At 48.2% G+C, this 18913-nt stretch overlaps 1 protein-coding gene across 12 annotated transcripts in view; it reads left to right on the forward strand.

The window, feature by feature from the left end:
* Positions 1–18913, forward strand: part of MESK2 (misexpression suppressor of KSR 2) — a 154433-nt gene that overhangs the window by 68288 nt on the left and 67232 nt on the right. The window contains exon 1 of one of the 12 annotated variants that reach the window (XM_071667573.1): positions 13155–13192. The exons of 9 other annotated variants lie outside the window; for them this stretch is intronic. The gene's annotated coding sequence lies outside the window, so the exon portion shown is untranslated. Of the gene's footprint in view, positions 1–13154; positions 13332–13521; positions 13711–18913 lie in introns of those variants that run through there. 2 more of the 12 variants (XM_071667571.1, XM_071667572.1) reach the window with 2 other exon arrangements.

Raw genomic sequence — 18913 nt, forward strand, 5'->3', positions numbered from 1 at the left:
CACGACCCTTTGGTACGACGGCACGACCCTTTGGTACGACGGCACGAGCCTTTCGTATGATGACGTGGCTTGTAGTTTGACCTTTGAGGGTCAGGTCAAGGTCAGGCCATCAGAGTCGCATCGTTGTGTTCATTAGTCGTACCGTCGTGCTCAAGGGGTCGTACACGACGTGTTCGAGGGGTCGTGTACCGTCGTACCCAAGGGTCGTACCTATTGTGCTGAAGAGGTAAATATACAGTTACACCCACATGGTTCCAGCTTACTGGAGGACTGAACCTCCTCCTCCCCCCAAAAAAAAAAGATAAAAAAATAAAAGAATAAAAAGACAAAACTAGTTTTAAAGTGACCACACTGATTTCCAGAAGCACTCCAGGACCTTTCCTTAAGGTCACCCCTGTGTGTTGAATGAAGGCACCGGGGCCAAACCGGCCTTGTTCTGGACCCCTGCCCTACTTTACGGTGCTTGATAATGACCCTTCACCTCGTAATGTAGGTCAAAGGTCGTTCATTCCAGCCTGCTGACCTCGAGTGATTAATGTGTGATTAATGGCCAGGCTTAATTTGTTCATGTATTGTGACTTGAATATTAAGAATTAGGTAGAATCATTAAATAGGTTAATGGGGGATTATAACTCAGGGTCACTGGCATCAGGAGGTGGAGAGCAAATGGTACGTAACCAGGGTTCGAGACCCAGGTGTTCTAGGATCGTACCGTCGTGCTCAAGGGTACGTACCTTCGTGCACAAGGGTACGTACCGTCGTGCACTAGGGCACGTACCTTCGTGCACAAGGGTACGTACCGTCGTGCACTGGGGTACGTACCGTCGTGCACTAGGGCACGTACCGTCGTGCACAAGGGGTACGTACCGTCGTGCACTGGGGTACGTACCGTCGTGCACAGGGGTACGTACCGTCGTGCGCACAAGGGTACGCACCGTCGTGCACAGAGGATTTTTCTGTTTCTGTTCAGCGTTTGTTGGACCTTCTGTTGCACAGCCAAGTGATTGTCTGCGTCAAGTTGCAAGCGTTGTCTGTTGCTCTTGTGTCGCAGGTCGATACCTGGGATTGCCCAGTCATGACTGGGATTTACCCAGGAGAGAGAGAGAGAGAGAGAGAGAGAGAGAGAGAGAGAGAGAGAGAGAGAGAGAGAGAGAGAGAGAGAGAGAGAGTACTTAGGCGTGTGTGTGTGTGTGCTCTGTGTGTGTGTGTGTGTGTGTGACACGAATCTTGTGGTTGGGGGATTTATCACTCGGTGGTGAGATTTATGTGGATTTATCTCTGAAATGAGTGATTATATTCAATGTTTTTTTTTTCAATGATTTTTTTAAACTCATTTTTTTTTGTAATTTTATTTGAAAATTCGATTTTTCAAATTTTGGCGTGAGAATTCACAGGCTTTAAACGTGCGAATTGAAAAAAGAAATCTAGAAGCCAGGATTTGTTTGAGGAATTATCATGACACTCCAGAATTAGATTATTTTTGCCCACCAGTGTCAGAATTTGTCACAGTCAGAGTTTGGAAACGCTCATTAAATAATCAGCTTCTATTTTTTATATGGAAATTGGGAATTTTTGGAATTTTTCACCGTACAAGATATGGGAAAAAATCCGAATGCTTCATATGCGCTGCTCAGATCTATCACCTATTTTTTTTTTTGTCTTTCGATCGTTTAGAAATAGAATTTGTCATATATCAATTCCATATTTTTATATAACCAGATTCAGATATTTTTTTCCTCTTATATAGAGCCAGTATTTGCACAAGTAAAGGTTTATATATATATATGTTCTCTACCCTCTGAATCGTCTGAATTTTACACGTCCAAAAAAAATATTTCTGATTTCGTACCTACAAATTGAATATTTTTCTGATACATATTTTTTACACCTTCAGAGAATATGCTTTTACCACAAGTGAGCGGGTATGTATGTATTGGCCGCCCGCACCAGCTGCAGGGTTTGGCCAGCAGATGTGTGAGTGGTATATCAGAGCCAGCCACACACATCGCAACGGGATAGTTTGAGATAGGAATCACCACCAGAAATTAATCCTTTGAGCACGACGGCACGATCGTTAAGCACGACGGTACGGTAGTTGAGCACGACGGTACGATCATTGAGCACGACGGTACGGTAGTTGAGCACGACGGTGCGACCATTGAGCACGACGGTGCGACCCTCGAGCACGGCGGTACGACCCTTGAGCACGACGGTACGGCCTTTGAACACGACGGTGCGACCCTTGAGCACGACGGTGCGACCCTTGAGTACGACCGTGCAACCCTTGAGCACGGCGGTACGACCCTTGAGCACGACGTTACGACCCTTGGATACCATGGCCTGGACTTCGACCTGACACTTGAGTGTCAGGTCATGCCATACTCGAGAGTCTTACCGTCGTGCTTAAGACGATAATTATACTTTAGACTTAATTAGAAATATCTATATTTAATTTTGTCCTCTCCTTTAACTGTACTTGAAGTCTAGTTTCTTTTATCTTTGATGAATTAAGAATGAAATGAAAAGTCATGAAAGATTTCCTGAATTGAAGAAAAAAAAAGCTATATTGAATTTCTCATTAACTGTGTTGCTGTTGCTTATAACTGCATTAATAAGCTCAGTGATAAATTAATAAGCATCATGCATCGTCAGTTCAAAATTTAATCTTGAAATTCAAATTCAGATGTGATAAGCATCATGCATCGTTAAGTCATTTACAAAATTAAATCTTGAAATTTGAATGTAAATGTAATGATGATAATAGATTCGTTAAGTGGCGTAGGAAATGACTCCAGTGTTAAATGGTCATCGTGAATTACACGCTAATTAATTAATTTCTTTTTCATTCTGACGGTGATCAACTTTTGTCATTTGGCAGGATTCCCTGATGGCTTGCAGATCCTTTTTAATTACTTTTTTATCAAAAGTTTAATAACTTCTGTCTTGCTGAAAGTAGATTGATGGTACTTTTTCAAAACTTTTAACATTAATATTTTCATCAGAGTGCTCAGAGAATCCACTTTTTCATCTTTCTTTGCCTGGCTTTTCATACCATTTGACCCTTCCCACCTCTTCTTACTTATGTTGTTTATATGATTTCCGAACGCTTTTGTACTGGTCAGCAAGTACGTAAGGTACTAATGGTATATTCTTAATAAACTGGCAGGGGGTGTCTGGTGAATCTTATAGAGTTACCCATGGAAAGTAAGCCCAAAGAAAATGTTCGAGTCAGAGAAAACGGTGGTGCAAGGGCGAGTTGCCGCAGTAACTTTGGTATTTTTCCATCTAACACACACACAATTCCTTGAAAATTTACACCTTCAGAAAGTCATTTCTTTATACGGTGTGGAATATGTTAGAAATAATTCAGATTTATATTGCATTGTATGAATATATTCTTTCGGACCTTATGTAACCTTGCAAAGATGTGAAGAACTGTGATTTCTTACATCGCAAATCTTAAGGCCTGAATAGCATAACGATATATTATACGATCTTGCATGTTTATAAGTGATATAAATCGAAGTATTAAATGATTTAAATCTCGTGTTTTGCCTGGGGCGCCTCGCGCATGACGGTGGCGAATTACTGGAAGGGCCGGCAAGCGTGGCGGCGGTGGTGGGGAGGTCAGCGTAGGTCATACACACCGGGCCTTTGTGACGTCATAGACCAGCAGGTTGCGGCGCTGCATGAGTCTGCATGATACGGAGGGCTACCTGACTACCTTACCATCCGTCACAAACTGTTCATGAGCATTTTGTAAACATGAGAAATTTAATCCTTATTGTTGATTCTTATATATATATATATATTTTTTTAATGGGATTCTTTGTCTTACATTGGACTTTTCCATGCTTTACCGTGGATGTTTCACCTGTCCGTAGTCTGTTGACACCACGTCGATCCCTGTATGTCATATCGTTCCAATTGAGCTCATGCATGCTTTTCACCTTCCAGCATGTTCAAGGCCCCGATCGTTCAAAATATTTCTTTCTCATATATATATATATATATATATATATATATATATATATATATATATATATATATATATACACACACACACACACACACACACACACACACTTCTCAAGGGCGTTCTCTGATTGGCTGAGCACAGCAGGAGCCCCTTACGTCATCAACCGCCACTCCCTTGCTGAGTTTCGTGATAGGTGGATGGCGCCATCTGCGGCCGCTGATTGGTTAAGCTTATCTGGGGCGTGACGTAAGAGCCTTCAGGCAACGTGACGGGCTTATTAGTGTGACGTGGTGAGTTGTTCCGAACGTGATTGGCCGTACTTCATGTAGTACGGGTTAAACCTAACCCTTTGAGAACGACTGTACGACCCTTTAGCATGACGATACGCCCTTTGAGCCAATGGTAGGACCTTTGAGTACGACAGCACCTCAATTTGAGTGTGATAACGTGACCTCTGACCTGACACATAAAGGTCAGACGTCAAGCAGGGAAAGTCCTCGGTAGAGGAGAAATGATGGTAATTTCTGACCGTCTTTCACATAGGAAACCATTTGGTCACAAAGCCCCGTCAAATTGATGTTCTTCTTGATGTGATTTAATGCGTGAGTTATGGATCTTTCTGGGGAGGTGCGTGCGCGCGTGCGTGTGTGTTTGTTGGAGTGGGGGGGGGGGCGTGGAGGTTTTGTTGGGGGAGGGGAGGGTTCTACCTCTTGTTGATGACGTCAGGGCTCCGCACCGGCAAATTAATGGACTCAGTTCCTGTGCCACAGATGGAGACTCGAGACTTGAAGGACACAGTTCCTGCGCTACAGAAGGATGTACATTTAGACCTGATTGGATGAGCGGTTAATAAGTGTCATTGGTGTATGGAAAATCCTGTCATTTTTAGTCTTACACCTTGTGACCTTAAGTTACAGTTTCCCTTGTAATATGTGTCATGACCTTTGACCCTTAAAGAGGTCATTTTGAGGATCCCATCCCAGTCTCAGGAGTGGTTAGGTCATTACCAAGTTCTAGATTAGTAGGTCGTTAGCCTGGCTTAAATGAGCGGGTCATTAACGACTCGCAAATGAGCTTGTTGTTGTTCTCCTCATTATCATACATGGCTTTAAAATAAGGTCACACACGCTTCACGGAAGAGAGACGAGTGAGGGGTGACCTGATCACAACCTTTGGACAACAGCAACAACTATGGGATGCCAGTAACAGAGTCACATCACAAAGGTTGCAGTGTACGTAATGTATGCGATGCGTCCGTTTTCTCTTACCTTATTTAAGGAAAGTTTTTACCTTCGTTTTCTGTTGCTTCTCATTTCCCGCTGTGAAAGGTGTTGGGTAAACTGCAGTACAGTATTTTACCTGGTATGGTAAACGCCATCATCATGTTTAACCATCCATCCACTACGCCAGCCTGTGTAATTACCATTTTTTATAGTACGGGGAAGGGAGTTTTACATTTGGGTGGCCTCAAAGCTGGCAAAATTGCAGCTGATTATACTGAAAGAACGATATCGATTTGTTTAAAAATCCCGGGGTTTTCTCAGTTTATCCGAAATAATGATATTGGTTATATTTGTTACATGTCGGACATTGTGATGTTTATCGTCCTTCCACTTAACCATGAAGCGGGAAGGTTCCTCTAAATTGATATAGTTCCTCCTTGGCTCAGGACCATTTTCTCTGGTAGGCTGAATACTCACAGAAAACGGTAGTAATTTGGAGGGGGATACTAGAACGTTTTTCATTTCGTTTTCTCCACTGCGCTGTCTCATATTTTTCTTTCCCTCATCTTATTTCTTTTCCTTTCTTTCTCATTCATCTTTCTTTAATGACTCCATTTCTATCTCCCTCTCATTTCTATTTCCCTGGTGGGTAGTAGGCGATAGGCAGCCGCTGACCAGAGAGGTATTAGCAACACTGGCTGGGTATGAGGGTTAATGAGGGCAGCGCAGTGAGCCATCACATCAGTGCTTGTTAAGTGTCATTCCTCTGCCCCAGATAGCTTTTTCCATCTCTCTTCCTCGCCTTCACATGGCCTGCTGGTGTTCAATCCTCAGTACAATCTCTTTATCTTATACTTAATACATGACCACATGTAACACAATATGTATACATTCTTCGTAATTATTTTTTTTTTTATCTGCGGGTTGCGGTTGACCGCTAGCCTTACCTATTGCCATATTGTGGTGGAAAGCAATCGATTTCTCTCTCCATTAATGTATCTTTTTATTTGTATGTTTATATGTGTATCAGTCGCTTTCTCGTTTGGCTTCGCCTGATTATAATATTTGTCTTCTCTTCGTGTTTTCTGACATCATGATAACGGATACAATCTTATTTACTTACACGAAATGTTATTACCCATTTAGCAATGATTTTGTGTGTGTGTGTGTGTGTGTATTTCATTACTTTTCCGTTATGATGATCACGTGATGGCAACACTGACGATTTGTGTTGCCATATGGGTGTACGGGGGGGAAAAACTCGCTCCTGTCACCTGCCTTTAGGGTTCATATTCCCCTTATTACCCAATGCCCGCGCCTCCACGTGACCTTATACGACAGGCGGGAGATACGTGGGTCTTGCAGCAACATTTAGGCCCCACTTTACTACGCACGTCGCACGACCTACGTGTACGACGTAACGCGTTGTTAGAAACGTGACATTGTATGGAAACCATCGTCTCACGGCATGACTGACGGACACCTTGACCGCTGTCGCAGTAAATGACACAGAGATGACCTCGCGTGACCTCACATGGGTCACCAGAGCCCCTTAGTACTTGACCTTCATATAACAGGTCATCTTCATCGGGCATGTTCCCATTAGTCATCGTCTTTCCTTTACTTCTTTGGTGTTTATTTATATCTCACACGGAAAGCCTTCAACTATGCCTCGGTTTTCTTTGGTAACCAGACACCCTTGTTGTTGCCTCCTTCTAAGGCTTCTGTTATTTCTTGTAAAGTTTCTTTTTTCTTTTTTGTTTTTTTCTCATTGTGCATTTTACCCGCCAGGAGTTGATTCCTTCCGTCTATGTTTCCGTTACTCCTCACAACGATAGTTTACGATAGATAACGATTGATTATTACTAGAAAATAGACTCGCGTCTGTGTTTTCTGGAAAAGCTTGTGTGTATGGACGGTCTTTTCTCAGGACCTAAGGGTGGTCTTCAAGTACGTGTAACGTAGGAATGAGGTCCTTATTGCCTTAAGTCATTTTATTTCCCCCCCATAGTGTAGCTTTCTCCCGACACGCGTCGTCAAGTTGGCCTAACTTAGGCCTCAGGGGGTCCAGGACGAACTTGGCAAGTCAGGTTTCTCGTGTCCCTGATCCTCAACAAAGCATTTGCATATGTGCATCAGCGTTGGCCATGTTGAACCGCTCTGTTGGGTCGCTAGATTAACGTTGCCCTTACATGGGTCACAGCTGCTTGGTTATATGGCGCCCCTGGTGTGTGGTGAGTGGTGGACGACCCCTCCTGGTACGTTGACTGTGGTGGACGACCCTTAGGGGTGTACTGGACGACCCCGGGTGTCTTGCTTGTAGGACGACCCCTGGTGTGTGGAGCGTTGTGGACGACCGACCTACCTTGGTGAGTTGGTCGTGGACGACCCCCTGGTGTGTCGAAGGTCGTGGACGACCCCCTGGTGTGTCGAAGGTCTTGGACGACCCCCTGGTGTGTCGAAGGTCGTAGACGACCCCTCTGATGTTTTGGAGGGTCGTATACAGTTGACGGAGGAGATACAACACTCGCTTGTAGGGCGAGTCGTGAATGTGGGGCTTGGTGTGTGTGTGTTTGTGTGTGTGTGTGTGTGGTAGAAGGTTACATTGTGGTCGGGAGGCGGACGAGCATAACAGAGAGGCAGGGTGACTCACACACCCACATACCGTTCCATCTGGCTCAGGTGTCTGTATGTCTGTCTCTATGTACGTACGTAGGAGTCAAGACATGTTACACATACACAAGGTTAAGAGACGGGGCTACACGAGGGTAAAACTCCCTCCCCGTAACACACACACACACACACACACACACACCAGTACATGGGTATGAACGTGTGTTATAGACAGATGAGGCCGTAATAGTGCTCTGGAGAGGCAGCGACCTGCTACAATGCTGGAACCTTGATGACTGGAACAGTCTCCATGGCGGAGTGGCATCTTGGAGCGACTTGTGTGTGGGTTCTGGTCGGGGCCTCTGGAATAGATGGTCGGTTGGGGGGGGGGGATCTTCTGGAATAGATGGTCGGTGGGGGGGAATCTTCTGGAATAGATGGTCGGGGGGGGGGGGGGAATCTTCTGGAATAGATGGTCGGTTGAGGGGGGGGGGGAATCTTCTGGAATAGATGGTCTGGGGGGGGAATCTTCTGGAATAGATGGTCTGGGGGGGGGAATCTTCTGGAATAGATGGTCTGGGGGGGGTAATCTTCTGGAATAGATGGTCTGGGGGGGGGTAATCTTCTGGAATAGATGGTCTGGGGGGGTGGGGAATCTTCTGGAATGATTTCTAGAATAATTTCTGGAAATGCTTATACTTTTCTGGAATAATCTAGGCTGTAACTTCTGGAATTATCGGGAATGATCTCTGGAATGACCTCTACGTAGTTTCTAGAATCGTGTCTGGAATTTCCTGGAATAGCCTCTGAGATTGTCTTTGATAACCTCTAGAATGACCTCCATCTAGGATTACACTAGAACCATTTACTGTCAACAAATAGATAAAGATAGATTAAATGCCATTTACGATAGATTAAATGCTTATCTAATCTGATTATTTTTTCCGTAAATGATTAATTTACTTCAGTGTAAATTGATTAATAGTGTTGGATATCAAAGTGATTTTCATTTAATATTTTACATGTAATTATCTTAATTAACGTAATTACCTTTTTTTCCCCCCCAGGTGAGTATGGAGCTATCTTCCCCTTCAGTGGTATGCCCCTGTACCTTGAAGCAGTAAGGTCGGAGTTCCGTTATGTCTCTTGGGCAAGGACAGCCTTAAGGACATAGGAGAAGGTAGGTAGGTTTGGTATGGCACTATCTTCGTCCGGGCTAGGTACCCGCAGGTGAGTAAAGTAGTGCGGTCGGAATCCTGAAGTGTTGCTGAGGGAAACGATGCCTTAAGGACGCTGGAGACGGTTAGGTATGGTCGTGAATACATCCTTATGGCAAGTCGTGCGTCGACCTTGGTGAGGGTCGTACGTATAGGAGGGACTTCTGGTGCGGTGTACGACGTCTGGGGTCGTACACCGCGCCACCGTCGACCTCTCGCGGAGGTCGAGTTTTGCCCTCTGCAGGTAGAGAGAGGGAGGGAGATGATTAGAGGGAGGGAGGAGGTTCTCATGGAGGAGTGATGGAGGGTAGAAGGAGAGAGAGAGAGATGAATAGGGAGGGAAGGGAGTGTCTCTGGAAGGAAGGTGTGTGTGTCTAGGATCTAGAGGGAGGGCGTCGGGAAGTTTAGAGGGAAGGAGGTCAGTGGTCGGGTCGATACTGGAGTATCGGGAGGGAGGTCGTTATTATTTTGGTGGACACCAGCACCGGCGCACCCTCCCGTGGGGGTTTCTCCATCACCCTGGTGTGTCTCCATCACCCTGTTGTGGCTCCGTCACCCTGGTGTGTCTCCATCACCCTGTTGTGGCTACATCACCCTGGTGTGTCTCCATCACCCTGTTGTGGCTCCGTCACCCTGGTGTTGTGGTTCCATCACTCTGGTGTGTCTCCATCACCCTGGTGTGTCTCCATCACCCTGGTGTGTCTCCATCACCCTGGTGTTGTGGTTCCATCACTCTGGTGTGTCTCCATCACAGTGAAGGCTTGGGTGGGTCGGGGGCGATTGTGGTGGTTCTTCGTTGATGTGTGTTAAGTCGTTCCCTGGTTTCGTTTGATTGATGCCGGACACTGGTTGATGACTGTGGCCCCACGTGTGTGTGTGTGTGTGTGTGTGTGTGTGTGTGTGTGTGTGTGTGTCCAGTGCCTCTTGAAGTTGTTGTGGCTGGCCATTTAGAAAGGTCAGGTCATCAGACTCAAGGGCAGTACCGTCGTGCTCAAGGGTCCTACCGTCGTGCTCAAGGATCCTACCGTCGTGCTCAAGGGTCGTACCGTCGTGTGCAAGGGTCTTACCGTCGTGTCCAAGGGCCGTACCGTCGTGTCCAAGGGTCGTACCGTCGTGTCCAAGGGTCGTACCGTACTTATCTGATCTTGAGCAGGAGAGAGAGAGAGAGAGTTGTGGTGTTGGCTCAATGAATGTTGTGACCTTGGCTTCAGCTCCCATTATGGGGACTAGCGACCCCCCTGTGGGGCCCATAAGGGTCTATCTGGAACCCCCTCTTATTCCAGGCCTCTAACCAGCCTCCTGAACGAGCTGGATGAACCATCCGCCATTCCAGGCAGGACTGGAATCCCTGGAATGTCCGGGTCTTGAATTATAATGTGGTTTTAGGGGTTCGAATCCCATTACTTATAGATTAAGTTTCGAGTGTGTATTTCATGGTGTTTCGACACCCGGTGTTAGAATGCACAACTGTTTCCAGATTACAATAATTTCTCGTTGTTAATTATTTTTTTCTGTGTGTACATAGATTAACAGATTATTTTTATTAACTCGGGGGAGTTCAAAGTGTCTTGTGATGAGAGTGGACGACCGTGGAAGTGGTCGTTCTTGTTACGACCCCTCGCCATACTTCCATTCTCATACAGACTTGTCTTCATCCCATCGTCTGACTTGGTCTTTGTACTTGATATTGTACAGTGAACAGGCAAGGGGGCCAGCCAGTCTGTGGTTTGTCTGTAGGAGGGGACGTGTGTGTGTGTGTGTGTGTGTGATGTTTTTGGTGTCGTGTGTTGATGTCTGTTGTGGAAGCCACTGACTTGTCTGTGCACTGTCGGTGTTGGTGGTGGTGGTGGTGTTGGCAGCTGACGGAAGACATACTAACAGAGATGGTCAACGAGGCAGTGTGTCGTAGCGGGGTCGAATTAGTCCCTTTGGTTAGTCTTGAGTCGCCCCACCTGTTTGTTGGGGATTGGTGGAGGAGTATCTGTAGGTACTGTTGTTTGTTGGAGATTCGTGGTTGGAGTGTCTGTGGGCCTGCTGGTGCTGTCGTTTGTTGGGTGTTTCAGGGTGGTGGTTCGGTAGTTTGTGTGTGTGTGTTGTTGTTAGTACCTGAAAAGTTCGTATCGGTCGGTGAATGTTTCTTACGATAACGCACTTTGGGGGGGCCCGCCTTACGTGCCTCTGTGCACGATGATTACGACCCCAGTGCACACCGGTGTAAGTAAGGGTCGTGTGTTCGTGCTCACGGTTTTATGTGTGTGTGGTGGTATGTGGCGGGCGAGTGTGGTGGCCAGGGCTGGTGTACAGAGAGAGTGTGGCATAGATTATAGGTGTGTGGGTGTGCGTGTGTGTGTCTGTATGACAGGCGACTTTGATTCTCGATCCTGGTGACAGACGACCTGACGTGCGTGCACATGGCGCGGGACGACCTGACGTGCACATGGCACGGGACGACCTGACGTGCACGTGGCACGGACGACCTGACGTGCACGTGACGACCTGACGTGCAAGTGGCACGGGACGACCGCTATTGCCTCACGTGCTCCCTGACTAGGGGTGAGGAGGAGAGGGGGGGGGGCAATACCCTGTGTGGTCTTGAGGTGCCCTCTCCCCCCATTCCCCCTTGCCCCACGGTAAGGGGAAGGAGGATACGTACGCCCATTAGTCCCCAGGGGAAACTGGGTCAGTAGAGAGAGAGAGAGAGAGAGAGAGAGAGAGAGAGAGAGAGAGAGAGAGGTGCCCTTCCCACTGTACACAGGGCTGCCCTTGCTTGTTAGAGTGGGTGTGGAGGTATTCCTGTAGCGCCGTCTGTGTGATCCACAGTGGTGCGTGTGTGGGCCGATGTGTTTGCTGTACCGGAATTTCGAAGATTCCGCTGTAGCCTTGGTAAGAGGCGTTGATTGTGTTGCTGTTTTTTATTGATTATTTATTTATTATTTTTTTTTTTTTTTTTTTTTTTTTTTGGCCTTGTGTTTCCTCCTGGCGCAGGTCTAAGTGTGAGGTGTGTCACGTGACGGTACGACGCGGTACCTGGAGCACGACGGTGCGATGCTCGATGGTACGACCTTCGACCTTTCGTGATGGCGTCACCTTTGTGACCTGACCCCTTTCAGTGAGCAAAGGTCACGCCATCGTGCCGAATGGTCGCACCGTCGTGCTTCAGCATCGTACCGTCGTGCTTAAGCATCGTACCCTCGTCGTGCTCCGGCAGTGTACCGTCGTGCTCCATTATCGTACCGTCGTGCTCCAGCATCGTGCCGTCGTTCTCAAGCAGTGTACCGTCTTTCTCAAGTATGCTACCGTCGTGCTCCACCAGTCGTACCGTCGTGCTCCACCATCGTACCGTCGTGCTCAAGGATCGTACCGTCGTGCTCAAGCATCGCACCGTCGTGCTCCACCATAGCACCGTCGTGCCCCACCATCGTACCGTCGTGCTCCACCATCGTACCGTCGTGCTCCACCACCGTGCTGTCGTGCCCTGGGGGGGGGGGGGGGGGGGGGTGGGTGGAGATACGGGTGACGAACCTGATCATGCATTTAAAGTTGAAATGCTGTTCTATTTATACCCCACGCTGTGTGTTTCTCTCTCTCTCTCTCTCTCTCTCTCTCTCTCTCTCTCTCTCTCTCTCTCTCTCTCTCTCTCTCTCTCTCTCTCTCTCTCTCAGCTCACCAGGCCAGCACTACCTACCTACCTACTTACCTACCCGCCCTACATCATCACCAGCCAGTGTGTATCACAGTACCCCCCCTTGTGGTGTCGTATAGTGCAGTTTAAGAGTCTGTTGAGTTCCCTTCCCATGCCGCAGACGTGGCGGTAATGGAGGCGAAGGTGTGTGATAAGCGACGTCCGTCGGGTTCGTGTCGGAGGGGCGCCCGATATAGGGCCGTCGGCTGGGTGGGGTTGGGTGTGTTGGGGGGGGGCAAGGCACTGGTGGAGCGGGCCTGCGTACTCCACCAGGAGGTGGTGGTGGTGGAGTGGTGGTGGTGCTGCTGGCGGAGGCATGAGTCTGCGTCCGCTCCACCCTCTCTCTCTCTCTCTCTCTCTCTCTCTCTCTCTCTCTCTCTCTCTCTCTCTCTCTCTCTCTCTCTCTCTCTCTCACCGACGCGGCGCCACCGTCTCCGCCGCGGCCAGTCCTCGACCGCGTCCCGCTAAAACTGTGCCAGTAGGGGACCAGCCGTAGAGCCAGCCTCTCTCTCTCTCTCTCTCTCTCTGTCTCTCTCTCTTGCTCACACACACACAGTCTCTTAACTCTAACTCTACACACACACACACCCCTTCGTCCCGACAGGAGAGAGCCGTCGGTAAGCAGTGCTCCGCCTCGCCTCGCAGTGCACGGGTGACAGGAGAGTGTGTGAGGGTGGTGAGTGTGTGTGAGGGTGAGTGTGTGTGTGGGTGAGTGTGTGTGTGGGTGAGTGTGTGTGTGGGTGAGTGTGCCACGAACTTCCTCCCAAGACTCGATCTCAACTTGGCCGGTCCCCCCCCCTCTCTCTCTCTCTCTCTCTCTCTCCCTCCTGCTTCTCCCATGCAGCAGCCTGCATCCAAGCCTCCTCTTCCTCCTCCTCCGCCTCCTCTTCCTCCTCCTCCTCCTCCTCCTCTTCTTCCTCCTCCTCAGCCAGCTGTAGGACGCTCCCAGCCGGTTCCGTCAGCCCACAAGACCCGGATCTGATCACACACCAGAAGGTGGGTCCGTTGCTTGCTTGTTTTGGGGGACGAAAGCAGTGGAACGCCCGGCCTCCTGCTCCTGTGACGCTATAGTGGCGGTTATATAGCGGCGCTGTGACGCTATAGTGGCGGTTATATAGCGGCGCTGTGACGCTATAGTGGCGGTTATATAGCGGCGCTGTGACGCTATAGTGGCGGTTATATAGCGGCGCTGTGACGGTATAGTGGGGGTTATATAGCGGCGCTGTGACGGTATAGTGGCGGTTATATAGCGGCGCTGTGACGCTATAGTGGCGGTTATATAGCGGCGCTGTGACGCTATAGTGGCGGTTATATAGCGGCGCTGTGACGCTATAGTGGCGGTTATATAGCGGCGCTGTGACGTTATAGTGGGGGTTATATAGCGGCGCTGTGACGGTATAGTGGGGGTTATATAGCGGCGCTGTGACGGTATAGTGGCGGTTATATAGCGGCGCTGTGACGGTATAGTGGGGGTTATATAGCGGCGCTGTGACGCTATAGTGGGGGTTATATAGCGGGCTGTGACGCTATAGTGGGGGTTATATAGCGGGGCTGTGACGGGGTTTGTATAGCAGCTGTGACGGGGTTTGTATAGCGGCTGTGACGGGGTTTGTATAGCAGCTGTGACGGGGTTTGTATAGCTGCTCTGACGGGGTTTGTATAGCAGCTCTGACGGGGTTTGTATAGCGGATGTGACGGGGTTTGTATAGCAGCTGTGACGGGGTTTGTATAGCAGCTCTGACGGGGTTTGTATAGCGGATGTGACGGGGTACGTTTCACGGGTGTGACGGGGTTGTATAGCGTTGGTGACGGGGTTTATGTAGCTGCTGTGACGGGGTTGTATAGCGTTGGTGACGGGGTTTATGTAGCTGCTGTGACGGGGTTGTATAGCGTTGGTGACGGGGTTTATGTAGCTGCTGTGACGGCGGGTTATATAGCTGCCGTGACGGCTTGACGGGTTGATTACTGTTTAAGTATCGCTGTGTGACGGGTTGGTGACGGGGAGTGTCCGTGGTGCGACAGCTGGGTGGTGGGCACTGCCCAAGATGTGACGATTTCGTAACAGCCGCTGTCTGTATTCAGCGTGACGTGGTGACGCCCGTACGGTACCATGGTGTAACGGGATGGTGACGGGGAAGCCGCCATATTGTGACGTTAGAATCTCCCGTGCAGGAGAGCTAGGGGGGTAGTGACGCAGGTCACCGCCATATTGTGACTGGTGACGGATGGGCGTCACATACTGAGATCATTTGATATATTGTTACGGGATAGTGACGGAGTAGCTGGCATAATGGCTCGGGTGCTTTTGTGTTTGTGACGGCGGGCCGTTGTCATGTTACGGTCGTGTAGCCGGTGTGACGGTGGGACGACATACCGATGACGGCGTGACGCGCGTGCTGTGTATGTGACGGGATGTGACGGCTTCGTTTTCGAGGTCACGCACAGCTTTGGTTTTGAAAGACATAAGTAATGCCTTAAGGTGATTACCCCCCCACCCCTTAACCCCCATCCAAGGCCCCAGGAACCCCCCCCCCCCTCGTCTGTTTCTCTCGAGTGTACCCTGTACCATAGTGAGGGGTGCCCTAGTGTAGTCTGTACCGTAGCTAGGATGATCTAGTGTACCGCGTACCCTAGCTGGGTTGGTTAGTGTACCGTGTACCATAGTTAGGGTGTTCCACTCTACCATGTACCATAGTTAGGATGACCTGATTTAGCCTGTACCGTCGCTAGGGTGTTTTAGTGTACCGTGTACCACAGCTTGGGGGTCTAGTGTACCCTGTACCGCAGCTAGGGGTTGTTTTGGTGTAACATGTACCATAGTTAGGATGTTCTACTGTACCCTGTACCGTAGCGAGGGGGTGATCTAGTGTACCGTGTACCATAGCTGGGGGTGATTACCGTACCTTGCACCGTAGCCCGGGACGATTGTAGCGTACCCTGTACCACACCCGGAGTGAGCTAGTGTAACCTGTACCGTACTGGGAGGAGGTTAAGGGGGGGGTGGTGTTTGTACACTCGTGGGTGGGGGAGGGAGGGGGTCCCCCCCTCTCTCTTTTGAACGTGCTTTGCGCTCGAAGAACTTGTTAAGTTCCCGTATGTCGTCTGCGTTACACATGCCCACAGTCATTGTATTCTGTTCGTCCACCTCTCTGACACGGTACAGTGTGTGTGTGTGTGTGTGTGTGTGTGTGTGTGTGTGTGTGTGGACATGTTGGTGTGATTGACCTCCAGCGTCGGGGGGTGGGGTGTGGTTAGTGGGGTGGAGGATGTGGTGTGGATGTGGTTTGGGTGTGGATGATGGATGAGAGTGTCTTATGAAGGTGGATATACGCAGGTAGTGGATGGTGTGGATGTATATATACAGATAGTGGATGTATGTATACACAGGTAATGGGTGATGTGGATGTATATATACAGATAGTGGATATATATATATATATATATATATATATATATATATATATATATATATATATATATATATATATATAGTGAATGTATATATACACATGTAGTTGATGTGGATGTATATATACACAGATAGTAGATGATGTGAATGTATATATACATAGATAGTGGATGATGTTTGTGTCCAAGACTAACGAGCAATGTGTCCGAACAGGGAGCGTTGAACGAGGATGAAGCAACGGAAGTTTAACGAGTGTGTCATTGTGCGTTTATCATTGACAACTATCGAGTTGAACGAGCATGTATCACCTACGACTAACGAGATTTGAACGTGCAACACCGACCATGAACGAGAGGTCAACGAGCATATATTGCCGACAGCAAACAAGAGTTGAACGCATGGTTGATCATGGGTTAACGAGTTGCACAGATGTACTCGCTCCGAAGTCCATATAGTCGGAAATCCCACGATAAAAGGGCAGACTTAAGGACTTAAGAGAATGCAGACATTTGGGGCCGTGTGTGTGTGTGTGTGTGTGTGTGTGTGTGTGTGTGTGTGTGTGTGTGTGTGTGGCATGACCTTGTGTTGCCTGTGAGGTTTGTGTTGTTGAATAAGTGAGTCAGGTGCTTTTAAGTGTGTTGGTAGACCTAAGTACATGGTATGTAGCACGATTGTGCGACCCTTGAACACGACGGTACGACCCTTGAACACGACGGTACGACCCCTTGAACACGACGGTACGACCCTTAAACACGACGGTACGACCATTGAACACGACGGTACGACCCTTGAGCACGACGGTACGACCCTTGAACACGACGGTACGACCCTTGAGCACGACGGTACGACCCTTGAAGACGACGGCATGACCCTCGGGTATTAAGGCCTGACCTTTGACCCGACCCTGTAAATAGCGTGACTGTCTGTTGTCATGTAATCAAATGGGGTAATTGCATGACGCGAGAGATCGTGTAGTAGATTGTCATGAGTTATCCACATGTGTCATGCACCGTAATGTCATGTGTCATGCACCCCAATCATGATTGACACAGGTGCCTTGTTTGTACTATCGTCATGACGTACCGTATTGTCGCTTGGTGTACCGTAATGTGCATTCCACCCCTCCTCCCTCCGTAATATCCCCCGACTCAAGAGATGCGGTACACGAAGGTACATTACCAACGTACCCTGGGATCAGTCGACGCCTTGTGTATGTTTGGACACGACCCCTTGCTCCACACACACACACACACACACACACACACACAGAGTTAATCTAATTGCTTTTAATTTACCACACTTTGTGCGTCGAAAGCTATCCCTCCCTGACCACACTCCTCAACTCGAAGCTCAGACCTAGACTTATAGAGGATGAAGGTTGGTGTGGGGGTACACAGAAAACAGAGATAGATAAGGGCGAAAGGCTCAGGGGAGGAGAAAGAACTTGTTTGGGAAGACCTGAGATGGTTGGTTGAGAGTTTGGGAAGACCTGAGATGGTTGGTTGAGAGTTTGGGAAGACCTGAGATGGTTGGGTGAGAGTTTGGGAAGACCTGAGATGGTTGGTTGAGAGTTTGGGAAGACCTGAGATGGTTGGTTGAGAGTAGGTGGTTGGTTGAGAGTACCAGAGTTTAGCGGTGTGAGGAACGAAAGAAACGTCACAACGCCCCGTAATCCCATGTGTTGTTGCCATACATGTTCAGTTGTGTGTGTGAGGCTTACAACATTTCTCGTAAGATGAACCATTCCCTTAAACTTGTATTTATATACTCATTTATATTGCCTCGTTGTATGAGAAGGTTCAGACATGAAAGGTGCGTATAGAACATATATACATATATATATATATATTTTTTTATGAAAATATTGCCACAAGAGGACATGGGATTATGTAGAATGTTACGAAAACGCATGTGGGTTGAGGCCTTGCACACGGTGTGTAATGGTGGACGCACGTGGGTTTAAGGTTTTACTCACAGTGGGTGGTGGTGGTGGTGGGGTGGAGTGGGGTGGATGGTGTGGTTTACTGTTGACGTGTTTGGGTGGAGATAAGCGCTCCTTATTCTGGCTTCGCTGCTGTGATATCTGGCGCCACTCTGCTCTGTTGGGCTTCACAGGAGAGGCCGCTCTGCCGTTCTGTGACTCATGGGGGGGGAGGGGGGAAGAGGAAAAGAGGGGGAGAGGTTGGTGACTCACTGGATAGAGGGGGGTGTGTAAGGGGCTACACCCCCAGAGTGAGAGGGTGTGAGTGGGTCTGTCACTCCCCCCTTCCCCCTTCCTCTTACGGGGTTGGTCAGTGTGGTATATATATATATATATATATATATATATATATATATATATATATATATATATATATATATATATGTATATATTGGTTGGTTCTTGTGGTTGTCGTTGGTGCAGTACGTGGATTGTGGTGGTGGGGGAAGAGACACTGCTCTCTCTCTCTCTCTCTCTCTCTCTCTCTCTCTCTCTCTCTCTCTCTCTCTCTATCTATCTATCTATCTATCTATCTATCTATCTATCTATCTATATATATATATATATATATATATATATATATATATATATATATATATATATATATATATATAATGTTTGGATGTGTGTGATACAGCCTTGAAGTCGTGGAGCCGATGTTGTCGTTGTCAATATTGTCATCAATAATGTCCGGGTGAGCGAGGCATGATCCGGCCGCCCGCACAGTGACCGGCTCCGGGACCCTGGCATTTAAACCGGACTCAGCCTGATTAACACTGACACTTGATCTATAGACGTGTTCACTATGA

The sequence above is a fragment of the Panulirus ornatus genome, chromosome 12 (genome assembly GCF_036320965.1).
Source record: "Panulirus ornatus isolate Po-2019 chromosome 12, ASM3632096v1, whole genome shotgun sequence".
Classification (NCBI taxonomy): Eukaryota; Metazoa; Arthropoda; class Malacostraca; order Decapoda; family Palinuridae; genus Panulirus; species Panulirus ornatus.